Below are 16,963 nucleotides of genomic sequence, written 5' to 3'. Positions count from 1 at the left end.
CAGCTGACATAAGAGTGTCAAGAGGGAGATGATGGCCACCACTTCCCCGTGCTCTGAATTCAAAACAGTGCAGTGAGATTCTAAGGAGAAACACAGGCAACTGGCCTTAACTCTTTTCACACCCAGTTTCTTGGAATAGTTTCTGAAATTTATATCCCCAAAAAAATTCTTGTAACCACTCAAAAGCAAAGGTTTCCGTGCTAAGTTAAGGATAACTAGACCTATTCAAGYTCATCTGACAACAGTTCTGCCACAACCTCATTGTCCCCATCACAGACACCACTTTCCCCATGTAGTAAAACTACACTGAGGAAGAATTTGCAGAGATTATGAGGAAACRGAAGATTATTGGAAGTGGTGCATCACTAGACCACAGAAATCCAAATTTGCATCCCTCCTTTTAAAATACCGCTGACAACAGACTCCATACCCAACTATACCTTAAATTCCTAACTCTTAGCAAGAATTAGACTCTTAGATCGCACTTGTGGGCCCTGTAGATTTGATGCCAACCTTCAACTTGCCAAGTCTAAGTACCACTTTTGACCAAYACTGACCTCTCCTCCCTTGTAGGCCTGCAGAAAGGTCTTGGCTTCTCTGCCTTTAGTGACAAACTGACCAACATGTCAATTTTTTTCCTGTACTTCCTGTCAACCTCAGTTCAAATSGAAGGATCAGGAAGGCAGCTCTGTCCCTTCTTTAAATTCTAGACATATTATTTGTCTTGGAATTCGTGACAAATTGCAAACTGAAAACTATGCACCTCTCCTACCAAAACCCAAAAGGAGAGACAGCCCATTAACATTTGGATTTTGACRAAAAACTAGTTTCAGCTTCCTCTCCTTCAAATTCAGCAGACACTATTTATGTTAATTTTATCATTTCCCAATAGTTATACTATATTCCAAATGAAGCTAATCTCTGCTACTTAAAAATAATAGCTTGGRACATGAATAAAAGGGACATTTAAGACCAAGAATTCATTCCCTAATCATTTGGGTCTTCAGCTGTCTGGCAGACCTGAGAATAAACCTTTCTATCACTCTAATACGGTCACACCAGCAAACTGAAGGTGAATTCAAGCCTCTCTTTCCCTCCATTTGTTCTGCATCTTGTGCCTTATGCCAAGGCTGTTAGTTATTGATCTTACTGCTCTGGTTAATATGCAGACATACTTGTGATTTTCTTGGGCAARTAGTAATCAATCCTTTCTGCATCTAACAGAAGGGAATAAAGGAAGGATTCTCATTGAACTTGTAAAGATACATGTATATTCTGAGCACAGCAAGATTAATACTCCTACATTTATGATATTAAGAAATATTCCCTACCCTAGAGGCTGGTCCAATAAGAATTCATAAACTGACTGCATTTATTAAACTAGTCAGATTTTATCATCTTTCCCTAAGCAAGCTGTGGTAACCACGTCACCCCCACTGAGGAATAACTCATGCAAAACTCATTCGGRTCTGGCCTCTTGTCATAAGGGCATCTGGATCTGGAGCAGGGACAGGAATTTTATTTTCTTTTTCATTTCATACAGGCTTCATCTTTTCTGCTTTTTGCCTTTAGATCACTGCTGCCATTTATTCCTGAAAAGAACAAAACCAACACTTGCATTTATTATATCTAATACCTGCCAAAGATTTCTTTTTGTGTCTGATTTGGACATAATAACCATKGATAATGAACTTACTAAATTATTCTAATGATGGAGGAGAGGAAGGGAAGTGAATAATATCTTGCATCAATCGCACAGGTAGGGTTAATGATGCCAAGAGCCACCTTGGCAGGAATGTCATTTAGAGTGTATTAGTCCAGCATTAGGGAACTATATGATCACTCCAGCAGACCCAGTTAAAAAGAAAACACATCTAAAAAACCCAAGGCAACTTTCTTGAGAAATCTGGTATGATAATGACAGGAAACARAAATGTAAACAGCAGCTTTCTACTCACCCCCTTACTATTTATCCAATAAAGACAATTTGGGGAGGCTCTTCACTGTAACTGAACAACAATTTTCACTACGCAAACTCTGAACTTGGAGGGTTATTTTTAAAGAGAAAGGCAGAAAAAAATGACACAAAGAAGGCTCATATASATTCTTTCATACAAAAGCTGACCAAATGTCCCATGTGACACAGGCAAGCAAAAAGACTCCATTTATGCTGCTCTGACACTGACAATTACAGCTGAAATTTATTCTTAGATGTCTGATTGGAAGTTGGSAACACTTCCTATGTAATGCTCATTTCACACAGCTCTGCTATTTCGGCATTTTTGTCTCCCAATTTACGTAACTGATCTATTTAATCTGATCCTTGGGAAGACTGGAGTCAGTGTTGGATATGAAACCACCACCTATGTACAAACAAGAATCGACTGAAAAGCAAAACTACATCCACCAACTTCCAATTACACAAAATTTCTACAAAGATAAAAAGTTMAGCGATATGGTCAGAGACTCACTACTTGGGTTTTCTATCTTCTCACAAAATTTGGCATTTGCTACCTAACTCAGCATGGGTCAGAGCATCGTTGGATGCACACAGCCCTGTCACTGTGAACATGGCCAGTGTTATCTAACGTCGCTCCCGATGYAGTACCTGAGCACATGCACATTTCCCCCCAGCCCACCTGAGACATAAGCCTCATTTGAAATGCAACTCTTGTCAGCACATAAATCATCCAGATTAAAATCAATGTTATCTTCAGGGAGAATGATTAAATTTTCTGTAAGCAAGTCAGCTGATCAAGTTATTCTGGAACATCATTTCAAGGCTAATTTTTGCCATGTATCCATCTGAACTATTCCATGCTTATTTGCTAGTGTGCAGGTTAAGCGCCTTCTCAAGGAAGGAAGGGTCCCCCCTGCCTTGTATCACAACTCAAAATCTAAACTGGCAGCCCAAACTTCTCTCAACTACATAGAGCATTACTGATTTCAAAAAAATCAACCTGCCCAGGCCACTTCTCAGCCCCTGCTACCAGCATGCAGCCTCAAAGGAAGAGAAACAACCTGGGCAAGTGCAACAGAAATGCCATTCTCTTTTTGAAGTATCGCACTTTCCTAAGAAGCTGCAGTAGTAAAATAGCCAGGTTTCTGCTCTCTCCCAAAGCAGTAACAATGTCATTCTGAATAAAGAGACACAAGACAGTATTTGTACAGCACTGACAACAGCTTCTACACATTCTGTGATCTAACTCGACAGGAGAAACAATGAAATAAAAGCAAAGCAGCAGATAAAGCAAACAGCACATGAAGGTGAGGAAGAATATCCAAAAGTGTYATGAAGAAATCAAAAGCAACAGCAGCTGAGGCAAGTCTGAGTTATGTCCTGCTTAGAGAGGTCTTCACCACAGCAGTGTAGCATCAGGGGTAGTTTCTTTCATCCCAGCCGTTGCTCTTCCACCTGCCCTGAAGTGACCACAGAAAGCACTCAGCCAGCGAGACCTGTATTATGTAACGTCTGCCACGCTCTTCACTCCAGCACTCCACCTATCACATCGTATTCCCACTCCCCGAGCCGACGGAGCTGCTGTAAACTATGTGATCTAGTGATTGTTAGCAAATTGGGTCCACAAGACTGGTCACAAGCACCCACGCGAAWGTGCCAAGTCCAGCCAAAGAGTTAATACCAGGCAGGAGTATTTCTGCCATTGCCATCACTAATTCAACACATGCACTGAATTGGAGACCACGAAACTGGAGAAGAGTTTGAGGGACTTGATAAAGTCTATAGATTTTTCTTCTGTTTAAACACACCAGTAAAACACTGTCTAATTTCTGAACCAATAACATGAAATCAGATAAAGGCACCAACTGACTATCTACGTAAGACAGCACATGAAACCGGCCACTACTTAGCGTTATAAGTCATACTTGCACAATTAAGAGTAGATATTCAAGCTCTTGAGTAAACTGAAAAAGGCTACTGCTTGGAAAAGAAGTAAACAACTTCATCCGAAATTTCTCCCTTACTTCACCTGTCTCATATCTCACCTGAGACGTCAAACTACAGCAGAAACAACAATCTTTRGATCAAACTCTTTATCACTAATAAAACGTCAGGAAAATCTTCAATAGGCAACTCATCCTTGCCTGCATTACCAACACATGAATGCTAGTTCCATTTAGCTTAATAACTTGCAACATGGCTGTTCCTTTGCATTTAAATCCAGAGGGAAAAAGAGTGTCAATATCCAGGACTAATTGATTTCCTAAGGCAGAGGTACACGAGACTCTTGGGGGAAGAATACACTCGCCAAAATACAAAACCATTCCAACTCTTCTCCGTGGTACTAGTGAGTAGAATTGTGACCCTTCACTTTTCCTACTTGAAAATTGCCACTTCAGTAGAAAGAACAAATTAAGAGGGAAAAATCCTTATATTTACTACTTACTTAGATTGGCATTGGAATTCAGAACTCCAGTCTCAGCTCACTGAATAAGTCTATGGACAAAACCCAGCACAGCCCTTGCCCGAAGGGAATACACACCTGCAGTCACAACCACACATCATTCTTCAGACTCAGAAACCAGTAGACTCAGAGGCCCCTCATCTTTTTCRCCACTGTGAGAAATGAATATTTCTGGGCTCCAGCCAGCGTAACTCATAGAGACAATTCTGATAATTAATCATCCGATAATCACATCTCAATTCCAGGATGAATACCACCAGAAGTACTTCATTTATTCTTCTGTTTTAATTTACATTAAACATTCATGGTTGCACTTAGCAAAGTTTAATGCAGGCAATTCCAGAAAATTGTCTCAATAACGGACAAAGACATTAAAACTAGCTCTACTCCATTTTTGCACCTAAAACAGCTCTTTCCATAATCTCCGTGCTGCTCAGAGCTGATCTCTARGTGACTACAAGCGTCTGCACCTCCCCTCTCCCTCCTGCCCCAACTGAGGGCTGGTTTTGCCACAGCCGACCACGTGGGGAAGGTTCTGCAGCGACACGAGGTGGCCGGGCTGCATGGGATCATTCTGAACAGCAGCAACGCAAACAGGACCTCTCAGCAAAGATGCTGACTGCAATAAGCACCTGTACGTACAGGGATGAGGGCCCACACTCCAAATGCCTTGTCCTGTGAAGTCTCAGGAAAACACCCAGACATTCCACCCTACAAGATTCAGTTGACTCAATAAATGTAATGTTAATAGACGAAAAAGGTCTTGAATGAGAGATACAGTATATCAAGAGTCAGCTATTTTGGTGTTAAAATATCTCTTGTAGCCTAATTAAAGTTACTATATTATTTATGTTTCAAAGAGACCAGATACATAACCCACCCATAGCTATAGATATTCCCCCCCAATTTTACTGGACTCTGAAAGGCAAATCAATTTTCTTGACACAGGTGCACTGCAGAATAGCCTGTGTTCTCAAGAGCTAAAGATGGCAAATTTTATTTACATATGAACTCACACAAGCAAAAAACATTTCAGAATCTATAAGGCAAATCCCAGGTAAGCCATTTTATTTCCAGACTTACTTGAGATGTTAAATTGAGGAGAAAAAASAAGAGCTGGTTTATGCTTTCGAGCTTGTGTTACACAGAGGATCAAGCAGCACTGCCAGCAGTTTAAGTCTGCAACTTCTGATATATATGTCAGAAGCTTTGATCAGAGAGGAGAGATCTTTAAAACACTGATGCCTATCTATTCTGTTGATATCATAATAAAATACAAGCACATTAGGTTACTCCCAACATCTGCTTGAAAATAAAGCATTTGAAAGCATCTGGTCCCTGTCAAAGTTTCTTAAGATATATATATATATATATATCACCACGAGGGATTAGAAGTAGATACACTACCTAATGCATACTTAGGCTTTTACAGGGATATTAATATTAGTTACAGGGCTGTAACTAATGATCAGGGAAATACACTGTATTTTGTCTCCGTATCTCCAGTTGCCATCAATATCTAGCAGTAGAAAGCTGCAATGTAAACATGCGCCAAGCAGATACACCAGCTTAACCACTAATCCATGTAATTGTTAACGCAGTGCCATATGCTCAAGTTTCATTTCTCATTTACATCTAATTTTTACAACCAAGACAAATCAGATACTTGTTGTATAGCTCTCAGTACCTTTTTTTTCCTCCTCCCTCTCTTTCTCTCTTTCACTAGGCTGTTCTAAGTAAAACAGACAGCTACTGCCCTACGTAAGAACCGCAGTGAATGCCGATTATGGGAAGAACAAAGGTACAAATCAGTAAACCGCTACAAATTTTCAAATGAGACATACCTAAAATTTGACAACTCCAGCTGAAGCACTGTAAATTAACATTTTCCAGACACTTATTTTTAGAGCTTTTCCAAGTTTTTTTTTTTTTTTTTTTTTTTTTTTTTTTTTTGCATTAGCAATGCAGCTAAAGGAACATGTCAGAAAAGTTAGAAAAGTTAAGAGCATAGCAGAAAGCAGTATTAAAGGCTGGATCCTGTAGAGACAAGTGTCTGACAGTCCTAGATAAATTCTCTAATCTCTGTTACTGATGTGGGCCTGCACGATGCTCCTGGGAGAGAGGATTCAAACTGGAGCCTCGTCTCAGGGTCAGATGCTTCCSGAATGGCACTAAAGAGAGACAAGTGAACTTACTGCACTTATTCCACCAATTTCTTAAGACAAGCAACTACTTGGTCAGTAGGAATAACTGACAAGTGATATTTTAACTTGGAGTTTGAGGTCATTAAGATACCACATTTTTTTCCAACACAAAATGACAAAGTTAACTTAAGCAAATTTGTTCTCGGTCTTGAGCATGGTCACAAGGGACCTGCTCTTCTTCRAAGGACAGCATGTCTGTGCTTCATGGAAATAACTGTTCTTAAAATGAGTACAGAGGAAGTCACACCTAAAGCTGACAGCTGTAACTGTCTGCAAATTCTGAGTCCCTCAAGTACACCAACATTCACCTCTGCTCCCCCTGCTAAAGTCTCCACAGCTGTCAGTATTTTCCTTCCATTTGGCACATGTTACACATTCAATTATTTCAACTGAAAAAGTTTGATTCAATTATCTAATTCCAAGAGCCTGGGATACATTTATATGTGCACACAGCTTTAATTAAAAGAAAAAAACCCTACAGAGAAGGGGCATAAAATCTTTGCCCAGCAAAAATTTTTATATGAACCACAGRTTTCCTTGGTCTAACACACAACCAAGCTCTGTTCCCTCATCAATCATCCCATTTGGCAAATAGTAAAATGAACCTAATAGCCCCTGTCAACATTTAAACATGATTTAGTTCATGTGTGCTAGGAAATCTAACCCAACATGAATAACAACTACAAAGAAGCTGGCAGAAGAACCTATTCGGACCCTTTTTCTAATCTACAATGCAGAAACTGTCACCACTAGACAAAAATATAAATGAAGTAGTCACACTAATAAATAGAGGCCACASTGAAATTAAAGACATATCCAAAGGTTGCCTTTCAGCATCCCACTTCGTCCATCTCAGGATTTTTAATTCTGACCACCCTGCACAGCCACTGCGACCTGACACCATTTATGACTATGGCAAACGCTCCTCAGCTCTGGAATAATGGGATTCTCCAGCTGTTTATTAAAGCACAATACTGTGCTCACACCTCCATGATTTTACATCTGGAATGGAGCTGCCTCCCACACGGACAGCTCAAAGCAAAGGCTGATGAGCTCAGATTTGCCTGCACTGATCAAGGCACTTGCTCCTTAAGCAGTTGCATATTCTCAAGGACAGGACAATTTTGCTCAAGTTATAAGACTCCTTGTAGAACTGCAGAAGTTATCATAGATATGTCTAATATTTTAGAATATCAAAAACTCTAACTCAGCCTCAGCCATTTAAAATTTATGATGGCCTGTTCATTGCTGTAGACTACACAGAATGGATGCTTTAGCTGGCTCTTGCTAACTTGCATAGAAAAACACTTGTTACTTCTGGATTATAGAGAAGAATATGACCGTAAACTCTGGGCTTATAAGTAACAAGTCTTCTCCTGTTTTGGAACTGAATCTGGCAAGCCTGCCAGCTTGAGCCTGCACCAGAATTAACACATACAACTTCAAGAAGGCGCCTTTCAGCTGGTTCAGATTAAGTACTTAAAACAAACTGCCTGCCACAATTAACACTGGTTTATGTTTTTTTTTTTTAAACTAAGATGACCATGATCAAGCATCAAACCAATATCAAGATTAAGATAAACTATTCAGCTMAATTTTTGCAATGTAAGAACAGACACTTTGCTTAAGTCAGAACATACCTAGATTTTACTATCTAAATGTTTTTGACAGTAATGCATAGTTGAGCCTACAATGCTGATAAAATTCATCCAAAAATCTTCAGTTACGATAGTGAGAGACAATCCTTTATGGGAGATTGGAAACATCAGAATGGATCAGAGGGAACAGAGGTGAGGAGAGGAAGAAGAAAGAAGTTGTGCCAGATGCTGTAAAACATGGCAGTCCTGTTTTATAGCAAGCATTCCCGATAGCCTGTAAGAGATGGGGAKCCTGTGAAGGGAATGAGACATTTCTGCCTTCTGTAAGCAAAGATTTCTGGAATAGTTTAAGGGCAGAGAAGAGGCACATTCTGGGTATACATTCACACTAATCAGTAAATTGTGATCTTCATATTCCTATGACAGAAGTCTATGGAACAGATTTGTTCACTTTAATGGCCATTTTCTCCTTGAATTCAAAAAAAAAAAATAGAGGGAAGAGAGGGGGAAAAGACACTGCCCCTAATGTTCTCCTTAATCTGCATAAGGTTTGCTGAGACTTGTGAGATTATCACACTTGCTATTACAGTCCTACTGATTTAGATCAGCAGCAGATTCCAGTTAGATTACTCTTGGTGTTTTTTCAGTAGATGTGCATTTCTCATCACACAGAACAGGAGAACAATAATAGGAAAAGCCTCCTTTGTAAAACATATTAAGTATTAAAAAATCCAGGAGGTGAAAAAAAGTCTTGTTACGTGACACCACAGAAGAACAACAAATGAGAGGAAAGCAGAATCAGAGCATGATTCATCTTTTCTTTTGATTCATGYGATAGCACCAGACCGCCCTTAACAAGATACTTTGAAGCCTTTTACCATCTACAAGCKGCAATAGATCTCAGAAACAAGCTTGCAAAGCAAGCCCTTGGGAAAGTCGCAACAGAGTTATCATGARCAAAGCAGGAACAAGCAGGAACAGTTACTAAGTAGTAGAAATCAGGATGTAACAAGCAATGAACAAGTCCTGCCTTTGCAAGGGTAGAGAACACAACACTGGCAGATAAAGAGGAGAAACTGGAGGAAAAATAACTAAGGGACTTGCCAGCAGGTCAAGCAACCAAATAAAAAGACTAGAGAAACAGAACCAACAAACAAGCTAGAGAAGCAAAGCAGCAAAAATAGAGCTGCACAGAAGACATATGCATGAAAACACAATCTAATGGCTCAAGCAAGGAAAAAGAAAAAGCAAGAAAAAATCTTCTAGAATAAACAAAAAAYCAAGCCTTAAACAACAAAAGTAATATATATAGAAGAAAAAGGAAAATATACAGAAGAAATACAAAGGCACCCACAAGCAAAGTTGATTAGACAACCCCAGGAAACTTCCAAGTAGATGGAGTGCAGGTTGTAATATCCAAGATGAACAGGGAAGTTGCCTTAAATACAAGTTAATACTTTATAAATGCGTGAGACTTGGGGCTTGAATTCTGTGCATTAACTTTAGGCACTTAGCTCTGATGTAGGGCGGGTAGAAGCACAAAGAGAGACCAAACAGCTGCAGAGCCACCAAGAATATGACCTGCCTAAATAACCATCAAGTCTAACGGTTGACTTTTGATTTACAACACTGTAWTGGTKAGGCTAAAACATTCTTGGTCATTAGCAATGCAAAGAAGACTCAATCCACAACATTTAACCTTCATAAATAATAAAGGCATATTATATTAGTAACTTCAACATGAAAAAAATCAAAACTGCCTCTTCTCTAAACCAGCACCAGGGCCACCCAAAGAAGTCTTTTATCAAATAGAAATCAAATACAAGTGAGCTAAAGGATTTCTCACCTTCTTTCTTCTCTATTAACATTTAATGGCTAAAGTAAGCATTCCATTGTATTCTCAAGTCAACATATGCTCTATTTTGAAAGAAAGGTAGAAGCCAAGAGCTTTGTATTTTTCTGATGGTGCTCAGCAGGAGAACAAACCCACCTTTGCAATACACATGCTTACTATAACCTGAATTTATGATAAAGTCTAATAAACTGCATATAGTTGCAATTGCATCTATTGCATATCAAACAAGCTCCAAGTTCCTCACAAAACAGCATAATCTTCTCACACGTTAAAGTGGATGTTCCTTGAACAGCACAGAAGGATGTTTAAAAGCATCACTCTCTTCTGGTCAAGTCATTGATGAACTCTAACTCTATCAGTAATAAAGGCTGCGTACATTGGACCAAAGCTCACGGCCTAGGACAAGTTGTGCTTCAAAAAGATACCTTATTGCACCTTACAATTACTCCACAAGCAGTGCGGACCTGTGTTAGTTGAGCTGTTCCTCTCCGTTCCCAAGTACTTGCTCCTACTTGATTTACTTTGCCATGCAATATTGCAGGCAGCTGGGCCAGCGCCAGAGACAAGGAGCCTTAGGCAGCAGTGGCAGGGACACGAACTGTAAAAAGCTCGGACTACCTCTTCAGCAGCATCACTGCTTGCTCAGGCTGCTCTCAGAATTACAGTGCAACTGCCCAAACTCAGCCTGAGAAGTCAAAGCAGACAAACAGAATTCATATATCCAACCTGAAACAGGATCAGTAACAATGTAATTGCACCCATTTACAAAGTTGTTTTCTACATGCAAGCTGCTGAGTTAGTCAATACCTCACCATATACAAGTGGTTTTTCCTAGGATCCACTTGAGGGCTGGCTTAAAGGAATGATCAGTCCAGATTAGTGGAACAGACCAGCACTCACCTTACTGTAGTGCAAGAAGCTGAATACACAGGTAACAAGCTGCTTTCTCCAAACAAAAATGCTTTTGAGCTCTAGCATCTCCTTAAAGATCCTACACTATAAAATATTCTTGGATATACAGTGAAAAACTAGTTTCTGAATTATGTCAAGATACTCCAAAAAACAGCTAAAAAGAAGCAAGCTTCATTTACTTTACCTTACAGAAATACTGTCTGAGACTTCAGTTTGTATCACATCTTCAAAAAGCAGCTGAACATAATATGCTGTCTTGAGGAAAAAAATGTATTCAGAACATAAGCTATCAAATGAAACACAAGTACAAGAAACAGCAGACTAAGTACATCATACAGGAGTGCTCTCTAAGAACATCTGGCAAAATTCAACATAATGAAGTCAAAAAATTCAAAGCATTTATTTCCAGCCAACCACTAATTTCTTCCAGAACTGTGATCTGCATTTTATTATGTTCTTTACTATGCAGGCATCTTCCTTCAGTTGATTTTTTTTCTCCTTTGCCACTGGACTGTGCAATGCAAGAACTCTATCAAACTAACTTCCAGATGTCCTAACAAATGCAACTGCAATTAAGGAGTCAAAGGTATTCCAGTAACATTAAAGATTTCAAATATACGGCATTAATTTCCTTACTGCATGCTTTTTAGTTGATCTCGCACTAAACATCCATTTCACGGTACATTGGTCATGTTTCTTGATATCTTTTAATCACTGCCGAGTTACAAACCCAAATCCCTCCCTGGAACACAATCACAACACAGGTCACAACAGTGAGTGAAAAGAAGAAAGAAGGTGGTGACCTGCAAAGGAATGATTAATGCTTGTGCTTATAGGCCTATCTTCTGCTTTGTATATTTATACAAGAGATATTAGTGTTGAAAGTTTCTTCTTCAAGAACTTCTAAAGAAACATCTAGGTGCATCCCAGAAGTTGGTCTGAGGAACATACTGCACTTCTAAAGTCGTACATAGGAAAAGAGGAACAGTGTTCATAGGTCAGAGCCAAAGTGACTGAAGTCACCACAGTAATAAAATCTCTGCCCTTCCTCAGCTTTCACTTGCTTAGTTTTTGTTTCTTTTCCTACCTCTCGATTGAAAAAGTTCTTAGATTGTAATCAAACCCAACAATGCTTCAGAGGAAACAATTCCAGATCCGGAAAGGGGAGCAAAATGTCATTTAGGCATTCTTTATAAGCCACAAAATTACAGAAATGCAGGATTTCCTCCAAGAATTGCAAGAGCAATGCCAAACATCAAATACATCTTTTTGTTATTAGAATATGACTGGGCTCTGTATTTGTTCAAACTTGGGAGGAAGGGGAAGAATTGGAGCAAATTCCTTCTTATCCATCTCCATTCAAAGGAAGAGGAAGAACCTTCACCAACACAAAAATTTTGTTTTGATGCCGATTTCTCAGTGGAATAATGAAAGACATCCCTGAGGAATTACTAGCATATTTTGCAAAGAAAGAAGAGTTTGGCTTTTCATTTCAGCACAAAGGATGCAAAGACATGAGAGGATAACACTTCCAGCATTAAACTTCTGCTTGAGACATCCGAGATTGCTTAAATAAAAGTGAGTTTGGGAAAAAGGCGATGAGAAAATACTTAAAAATATGAAAAGCATTAGTTATTACTAAGGACTTCACCAACACAAATGAGTATATGTGAGATGACCAAAAAATACCTCTGTGGTCAGCAAACCTCTGCAGAAAAGAGCTTTCTAGTCCATATTAAATGATCAGTTTGGACAGCATAAGAAGGATCAACATATTTTGCTCTTCTTTACCTAAAAAGCACACCAAAGCTTAAGACGAGTGCAAAAAGATAACTGATTAATTCTTAAGAACACTCCCAGTTTCCCAGACTGAGACACCCCCATACCTGCCAAGCAGGCAAGTGAGAGAGCAGAGGCTCGAGCCTTGGGAACGCGATCATTTGGGCCTGCCGCTTTTCTCATGATGCTGAGCTTCAGCAAACTGCTGCACGTACTTTAAAAGCAGGCACACCACCAAGTACCGCAGGCAGCCTGCCATGCCAAGGTAAGCCACAGATCTGCAGATAGGCTATTCTCAGGAGTGATAAGGTATTCCTATTTTTATTCAATGTCTTTTTAAAAACCCCATTTCCAAAGTGTCTCATCTAGTCACATTCCACAATCAGTCACCCTCCCCACACAACACTATCTCTTATCTCCATCAACATTAATTTCTCCATCTTGCTTGGAATAAAATATGTAAACAAGTGTTGAAAAAACATTTTTTTTTCCTATTTTTAGTGCCCTATTTATTTAGAGAACTAGAAGTAAACACTGGACTGATGTCTGATTTATGAATACTGAAAATTAAAAAATGAATTTATGAAAACTGAAAATTAAAAAAGACTAAGGTCAAAGTATCAGCACATTATCATCATCTCTTTGGACATCCTGTATTCAATCAGGTTCTGGCTTGTACAAAAAAGAGCAGAAACTATGAAAAGAGTAGAAGTTTCTGCAAATTGTGCACTAAAGCATATCACCCTTTCCAGAATCTAGGGTTTTGGTTTTTTAAAAAAATTTGTGGCACACATTCCCTATCTCAGAGATAGAAGATACTGAAAGTCATTAGTTATACTAGGAGGAAGATAAAGCATGTGTTTTAGTGTGTGACTACTAATTTTGCAAAATGCTTATACAGAATATTCTGTACAATAGACACTGCCTTTTTTAAAWAACTTGAACTACATACAAGATATTACCATGGCACCCTATAATTGCTAGGCAGCCACCTCCTCGCTCTGTTTTTACCCAGCAACAAAAGGGAACATCTGAACAGYGTGACAATTTCTCACCAGCAGTTGCAGATCAGCAGCAGCCATTGCCACTGCACTGGTGCAAGACTGAGGAGCAGAGAGCACACAACCCCAAAGCAGCTACCCAAAAGTAACTATCTGAGCAAAAACCAGTTTCCAGTAGCTTATTACTATACCTACATAGGCCTGACTTGGCCTGGGAATTGTCATACCTGCAGACTTGCCATGTCTCTGAGCAGGAGTTGCCTCCTATCATTCCAATCAAAACACAGAAAAAACTGTATTCACGGTTATAGATCCTACCAAAGTGGGTGGCTCTTCAGTAATACAATCTGAAATGCTAAATAGTGGTTTGGACTCAATAGCTATTTCTCAGACTACAGAATAAATGAGTCTGACAGTTTAATATCTCTGCWTTTTTCATCCTGTAATGAAAGACATGGAAAATGGACCTCGGATATACGGTAAAAACACACAGTTTTAAAAGAAGAAACAATATATAACTGATATTCTGCAAACTTGAAATTGCTGTTAAGAACAGACTACTTGGGACAAAAGTCTGTCTGCTAGCCACAAGCTATTTTCTACATGTAACCAAGAGAAGAAAAGAAACTGTTTAAGGATGCCAATTAAGCATATCTCTGTAAATGCATCTTTATTTTCATGTAAAAAAGACAGTTCTGCCGGAACTGCAGAGACCCTGAACCAACTTGCTGTTCCACCACGTAACTCCCGGCCATTCACAAGTCAGACTGAACCAGAGTGGGACATCCCTGGCTAATCGCTAGGGCATCTGTTATTCACCCGTCCCCTGGCCACCTTCTGTCCCAAACCAGAATCTTCACACATTCRCCAGAATCTTTATACAATACAGAGCAAAAAGTATTCTCAGCAGGGCTGGTATTTTCAGCAGCCTGCATGCCTAGCAGGGAGCTAAGCCCATCAAACAGAAATACTACAGGACTTTTCCTAACCCTCCCTGTGGCAGCCTGACCCAGGCTCCTCCTGCTGAGCTCTCCTTCCCCAAAGCCCCCTTCTCCACTACTAGCAACTCACCCAAGACAGGTCTGCTGGGCAAACACACACTGTCAGCAGCAGGAGAGGTCCTGCTCTTCCTCCAAGCAGCACCTTGCAGCCCCTTCCAGCCTGCATCTCTGCCAGCATCTACAGACCAGTGCATGCTCCACACTTCACAGCTTATTTTGCAGTCTTCTCAGGCCGTAAAACACCGAGTCCTACAGCAACTCTTTTCTTGTACGTCAAAAGAAACAAAGAACAATTTGCTCAGGAAACTGAGAGTGGTGAGCTTCATCTCAACTTGGAAGGCTCTATCAGCAAGCTAAGTTTTCTAAAATAAAATCCATTTATAGATTCTCACTATTTTCAGGTTGTGAAATCACTTGTTTTAAAAAACAAGAAATTTATGCGAGTTCTCTTGATCCACAAATACACCTCCATTTTTTTAAAATAGAAAAAGCAATTCCATCTAGGAGACTTGCACCAAGCTACATGGAAATCATTCAATTTAATGGTAATTCCAACATTTTAAAGAGACTGTGCAAGAAAATACTACTTACTTTATATTCTGCTTACCAAGTCACAGTCTTTGGTGCTTTTTAGCCTATGAGTAAAAAATGCTCTACAAAAATATATACTAAAACCTAATACATGAGTAACCAATCAGGGAGAAAAAACAGCTGAAAACTTAATAMAAAAGGAAGTACAAAGCACCACATACACAGCAGCTGCACGTGAAATATTTCAGCCAATGAGGTGACAAATCAGCAAGTTACCTTTTCCAAAAACATTAGCATTATACAAACTACTGTTGCAATTTAGCTGTGTTGACATTCCGTCTTTCACATTACAAAACACTGCACAAGCAAACAATTAACGACAATTACTGGGCAGTAGAGAGATTCCTATCAGCTCCAGCTGCAAAATTTTTTGGGTCTTCCCCAAGTATCTTCCAYCTATACAGCTTACAAAACTAACACTGCAATTTTTAGGCTGCTTGATTCAAGGAAAGGTTCAACACCAAACTCAGATGCTCAAGACCTTCGTGTTTGCAAATCCACAGCACACACACCTTTAAAGCTTACACATGYGAAACAGATTAAGGGGTACAAAAGCAGGAGTCAAACTGCCTTCTGCCAGCTATAGAGTCCCCTGCTATTATTTCCTGCCCCGAATAAAGATTTTGCACTGCACTGCATCACGTGTACTTCTCCTCTCATCATTTTTTATTTCTCTGCTTTGACAAACTGTTTGCCATTCCTTTAGCTCCTAAATGGGACTAACTCATGGATACCATAACTGCAGTATGACCTCATCCTTTGCGTCACAAGCAGCCGCTGCTGTGGAAGGGAGGGTTCTGTCCAYGCTATCAACTCACACATTGGGAAGCAAAAGTCTCCCATGACTTATTTTGTAGCTCTAGCATTGACTCCACTTCATTGAGGCTGCGGCCAGCACACAAACAAACAGTCAGAACAAGCAGTCCTGGAATTCTGAGCCTGAGCTAAAAAAAATATCCATTTTCAAGTTTCTGACTTTCATAGTTGGAATCCAGCTTCATAAGAGAAAAAGACACACTAAAAACTCAAAAAAAAAAAAAGAACAAGTGAAAATGTGTATTATTTTAATCTCATTATTTTTAAGTCCATGTAATGATTTTGCGGGACGGCTCTGACTCATGATCACTGAACGCGTACAGCTGCCAGCACAGCATGGAAGAAGAATTAGGAACAGCAGATATCTGCACAGCACGATATCTTGGTGGATGGTCCAGAAAAGATTCCAAAAAATCAGTTGGAGCACACACCAAGCTTTTTTTTTTTTTTTTTTTTTTTGCAACACCTCTTAATTTAATTGGCATGCAAAGATAACTGCTGTTCCAAACAACATTTGAGATGTGATTGCAGGAAACATCATCTTTTATTGGGAACACAGTCCCTATCTAGGCTCATTACCTCACTTCTGTTAGACTTTCCAGAGGATTTCACAACCAATGAAAAAAGTTATGGCAAAAGATTCTAGAAATAGAAAAAAAACTTTCAATCTGACAAAATAGAAAGTGTATACAATGATAACATCAGCCAGCATTTGTGAACAGCCAAATATCTCTACGCCTAAGCAAAATACCAGTTGACCAGGGCAAGAGATAGCAAATTGC

The 16,963-nt window shown here is 39.4% G+C and overlaps 1 protein-coding gene across 6 annotated transcripts in view; it reads right to left on the bottom strand.

Moving 5' to 3' along the window:
• GULP1 (GULP, engulfment adaptor PTB domain containing 1) overlaps window positions 1-16,963 on the bottom strand; it is a 95,007-nt gene that overhangs the window by 72,945 nt on the left and 5,099 nt on the right. The window contains exon 1 of one of the 6 annotated variants that reach the window (XM_026033709.1): window positions 1,959-1,979. The exons of the other annotated variants lie outside the window; for them this stretch is intronic. The gene's annotated coding sequence lies outside the window, so the exon portion shown is untranslated. Of the gene's footprint in view, window positions 1-1,958; window positions 1,980-16,963 lie in introns of those variants that run through there. 6 annotated transcript variants of the gene reach the window in all.

Source organism: Nothoprocta perdicaria, unplaced genomic scaffold (genome assembly GCF_003342845.1).
Source record: "Nothoprocta perdicaria isolate Ctin4 unplaced genomic scaffold, notPer1 scaffold_132, whole genome shotgun sequence".
In the NCBI taxonomy this organism is placed as follows: Eukaryota; Metazoa; Chordata; class Aves; order Tinamiformes; family Tinamidae; genus Nothoprocta; species Nothoprocta perdicaria.
Note: the sequence above shows the minus strand (reverse complement) of the source record. Positions and strands in the feature narration are given on the sequence as shown.